Below are 5,189 nucleotides of genomic sequence, written 5' to 3'. Positions count from 1 at the left end.
AACAAGGGAACCATCATCATCACGGCATGTGTACTTGTCAGCTTGTACATGAGGGTGCAGCTCACTACATAGCATAGTATACATACAAGGCACATTGATTACAAATATATTGTGGACAAGTATTGACATACAAAATAGGCGAATGTTCTCACAAGAGGTTATCACCAGAACGGCACCTGACCGGTGAAGTGAAAGTGAAACCACAGACTAAAAACTGAAAAAATCCGACTCGGCTGCTTCGTGAACATTATGTTATTGACCACGAATAATGCTTTAGATATTGCTTTTTTTCTATTTCAGGTGTGGGAATATGATATTAGAATAACACACATACCTCACACAGTTCGTTTAATTCATGTTGTGTGAAATCGATGCTTAACAATATTTCTATCGACAGCACTCGAGTGTTTACCAATGGCGAATAGACGGTACGAGTTATCGGCCTTGATATTGTATGACACCCGGTGAGGGCACTGCGAAATCGGTAACATATTTTCCCGCCACTGGGAGTCGGCGGTCCCTTTACTTTAGGTCTATGATTAGGCTTATGTACGGGCTCCCTGAACCGGAACAGGTCACCGGAAGTACGAAAAGTTTCTAGGCTGTAGCTGTACGATATAGTGATGGAAGTTTGGATCAGATCTATTTACACGCACATGTTACCGGTAAAGAGCTCCGCTCGGGTGCCTACGACACCCGTGAGCTTCGCTCTTATGAATATGTCAATATCATTATATAAGGCCCTTTCGTAAATTTATTCTTTGATTTTTTGGCAGTATTTTACCGCACGTCTGACACGCCATGTTACTCCCCAAGTGCTTCACTTGCAAATAAACTGTTATAGATTCCAAATGGTGAAGTTTCGTATTTTATGGTAAAACTGGTGCACTGAGTCATCACATAATTAGCTAGTATTTCGTCTTTCGAAAAACTGGAAAGTGAATAGATAGGGTTACCTTGGTGATCAACATTGCTTAGTTCTGTTCTTGCAAACAGACAATGTAATAGTGACTGCCGACAAAGATTAAACAGTATATGTTTTTCTGTAGACACACACCCATGTCTATAATCAAAGTTTAGAGTTTGGTTCGCACAGCGGGGTCAGCAAATAAAGACTTCGTGTTTCGACTTCCTTTCGGATTGCCAGCGGCTGATTTCGTTTTGCCCCTATGTCTGGTGTGGGACATCTATATGTCAAAATGTCTAAATCTGGTGTTAGGGCCAGATGAAACTCGGGTTTGTGGTTCTACCTGTGAATCTAATATTGGCTGTAACAAATGATTGGACCAGATAAAAACATCAGTGGAAACTTCCGTCTGTTTCCGTGTACCATTGATATTTTCAAGAACCGTTTTCCCCCCTGTATCACAACTGATTGGAACAGCCTCCCTGACGATCTGGTCACCCCCGTCAGTACATCCGACACCAAAACATTTATTTACAACAGACTTTTGTAAACGTCCTGGATTTTGACAGGTTAAGTTTGTTGTTGCGTTTTCAAGAGAAGAACTTGACAGATTTTCCTGAATTTTCAGTACATTTCTCTTGTACAAATAAAATCTTCCTGTTCTCTGGATGTTCATGTTTTGAGCTTTTAAGTCATTTGATCAGAAAACAACTAAGGCTGCCAAAGAGCAAAGAGTTTTAATCAAATTAAACACATCTTTTTACTGGAAATTATTTCTCAACTTTTTTTATGAAAATTTTCTTCTGTCTTTTGTGGGTTAATGTTACATTTTCAGGCTGGCCTTGAAAACAAGATGGCAGTCAGACAGCCATCGTGGATTTTGACAGTTTAAGTTTGTTACAGTTAGTTCTCAAAAAGGACTTGACAGATCTGTTTTAAACAAGTCTTATATATTTTTTTTGTATGTGGGTCCCTTTGGTTTGTAGTTGTGCATGTTTCATATTGAAACTGATCGGAACGACAAGACGGCCGCCATCTTGGCTTTTGACAGCTCCAGGTTGTTATCGCTATTTCTCAGAAAGCACGTACTTTACAGATATTTCTCAAATTTTATAATAGTTTCCCCTTGTTATACACGTTTCATTTTAGATTGATTGGAAATACAAGATTGCCGCCAGACAACCATTTTTAATTTTGACAGTTCAAGTTTGTTATTGCTGTCTTGGGAAGTACAGTACTAACCAGATCTGTTTAAAATTTCATATGTAGGTTTTTCTAGAGTGTGCAGGTTCTACACTAGCCAGACAGCCATCTTTGATTTTGACATTTAAATTGATTTAATATCTGTTTCACTATTTCTCATGACGTACTTGACACATCTTTCTGAAATTTCAGATTTCCCTTGTACATGTATATATACTCCTGTTCCCTAGACTTGTATATCTTGTTTTGAGCTTGAAGAACAGAAGTTAAAATAGGTCTAACGATGACCTTAATTGATAGGACATTGTCAAACTCACTTATGTGATGTTTTACTGTTTAAGACCATGAAATTAAACCCACAGATAAAGCTTACATACAAGTAACGAGGCGATAATATCACTCAAGGATATTTTGTTGATTGCGATACAGTAATAATCCATAATAGCAAACAACTCTATAATATATAATTTGATGTGTGTCCTCAGGGTTAAGTGTAATAAGATGAACTAATTTGTCTTGTACTTTTCGTCATATACATAACGACCTACCGGAAAACACGTCTTCCCCAACCTTTATGTTTGCTGGTGACACTAAGCTGTACAAAACAATATCGGATGATACCGATGAAAGCTTACTCCAAGATGATCTCTGCAATTTGATAAAATGGTTGGATAAATGGTTATTAATTTTTCATCCTAAGAAGTGTAAAGTTATGACTGTGTCAACAAAACATAAAACGAGAGAACCACGATATCATCTAACGGACAAGGGAGGAGAAACTACAGCATTGGAGAAAGATTTAGGGGTTGTAGTACACCGGGACTTGAGCTTTACAAGGCATATCCAACAGGCAATAAATAAAGCTAACAGCATCGTAGGTGTCATATTTGTAATCATTTGTATATTTGGACGAAAATATGTTCACAAATCGTTTTAAAGTGCTAGTTTGACCTCATTTAGAGTACGCTGCAAGTGTGGAGTCCGCACAAAATTAAGGAAATCGAAAGGATAGAGAACGTTCAAAGAAGATCTTCAAAATTACTCCCCGGATTTAAGACCATTAGCTACAGCGAGAGACTAGCGCCGATTGAAGCTTCCAACTCGAACATACAAGATCTAGATATGATCAACGTGTTCAAGTTTATGAATAGACTATATGATCTGAATTTAGTGGAGGGATTGATCGATCTCGCCGCTCAAGGAAAAACTCGCGGACACAGTAAAACAATACTCAAACAACAATTGTCATTTAAATATTAGAAAACATCACTTTACTCAAAGAATATTTGCACACGATGTCATTTCATCTTGTAACGTATTTGACTTTGAGATAAACTTGGACGAATTCATCATACAGCCTCTTATATATAGGCTTGTTTTATGTTTACCACAGTGTAGTCCAAACTATATTGATGTGGATATAGAGGCAGCAATACCTGTGTCCACTAATTAAAATAATTTTAAAATCTCCCCCAAAAATCACAGAACACTATAATGTACATGTAATTTTTATTTCGTACATTCCTTGGATCACCGTTATCTATATTACATGGAAATAAGGATTTCTAGTTTCTACCTCACATCTCCCACTCTCACTAACATAAACTCGGTAAAACTTTGAAATATACAATTTGATACGCTGATGAGTCGGTAGTAGACCAATGTTTAGCGTCCCTTTTCCAAATATGTAATGCTTTCTCCGATAGTCCTTCTCAATGGCTACAATGTAGCTACATGTATGTTAAAAGAAAATACGACAGTGCAATCTAGATTTTTGGCCGTTATTATAATTAATGACAATTTCACGTCTATATAACTTACAACCACACAAACAACAAAAGGTGAGTCATGCTTTATACCGTACCTCTACTGATACGTTAAGTCAAGTTTGAAAAATGATTTTTGAAAACATGTAAAATATCAGCATTTTTATGTTTGTTAACTTAAAGATGATCATTTAAAATCCAAATGCATACCATTTTTTTGTTGTACTCTTAACAATACCAAAAATATCAATGATTCAAATTCTACTATAATGTGTTAGTACTCAATAAATCTTGGTACAGGCAAGTCATGAAAAGCGAAATCAAAGTGAGCTACAAAAATGTAGGTCAAGGTGAGCTAAATTAAAGTGATCTACACAAATGTAGGTCATAAAAAGCTAAATCAAAGTGAACTACACAAATGTAGGTCAAGGTGAGCTAAATTAAAGTGAGCTACAAAAATGTAGGTCAAGGTGAGCTACAAAAATGTAGGACAAGGTGAGCTAACTCAAAGTGAGTTAAAAAAAACGTAGGTCAAGGTGAGCTAACTCAAAGTGAGCTAAAAAACCGTAGGTCAAGGTGAGCTAACTCAAAGTGAGCTAAAAAACTGTAGGTCAAGGTGAGCTAACTCAAAGTGAGCTAAAAAAACGTAGGTCAAGGGTGAACTTAATCAAAATGAGCTTTAAAATGCCTAGGCCAAAGGTGAGCTAAGTCAAGATGAGGTTATTGAGCTATATCAAGGTAAGCTAAATATTAAAAAATAAATAAAAAATACCATGAATTACACTCCAACTTAATCACAAACTATGTAAACAATATTTCTAATATCTATAAAGCTTCTTTGAATAGTGAATTTATGAAATGGAATGGGACGACATCACTAAAATAGCAAAAATATCACAAAGAGTAAAACCACCACCACCGTAAATAAATATACACAAAATACAGGTATACACCTAACATACAGGTATACACCTAACATACAGGTATACACCTAACATACAGGTATACACCTAACATACAGGTATACACCTAACATATAGGTATACACCTAACATATAGGTATACACCTAACATACAGGTATATGCCTAACATACAGGTATACACCTAACATACAGGTATACACCTAACGTATAGGTATACACCTAACATACAGGTATACACCTAACATACAGGTATACACCTAACATACAGGTGTACACCTAACACACAGGTATACACCATACAGGTATACACCTAACATAAAACATACAGGTATACACCTAACATAAAACATAGGTGACTTAAAAATTATGCATTTACAACTAAACAGTTA

The 5,189-nt window shown here is 36.2% G+C and overlaps 1 long non-coding RNA gene across 2 annotated transcripts; it reads right to left on the bottom strand.

Annotated features, from left to right (window-relative positions):
- Positions 1-3,606: 3,606 nt before the first annotated feature.
- LOC110457053 lies at positions 3,607-5,189 on the bottom strand. Of its 2 annotated transcripts, none has more exons than XR_002463656.1 (2): positions 5,111-5,189; positions 3,607-5,057 (listed from the first exon to the last, which is right to left on the bottom strand). It is a non-coding gene; the product is annotated as an uncharacterized LOC110457053 (long non-coding RNA). The 2 variants fall into 2 exon arrangements; XR_002463655.1 differs by having other exon boundaries at positions 3,607-5,038; positions 5,111-5,142.

Source organism: Mizuhopecten yessoensis, unplaced genomic scaffold (genome assembly GCF_002113885.1).
Source record: "Mizuhopecten yessoensis strain PY_sf001 unplaced genomic scaffold, ASM211388v2 scaffold9021, whole genome shotgun sequence".
NCBI classification, from domain to species: Eukaryota; Metazoa; Mollusca; class Bivalvia; order Pectinida; family Pectinidae; genus Mizuhopecten; species Mizuhopecten yessoensis.
Note: the sequence above shows the minus strand (reverse complement) of the source record. Positions and strands in the feature narration are given on the sequence as shown.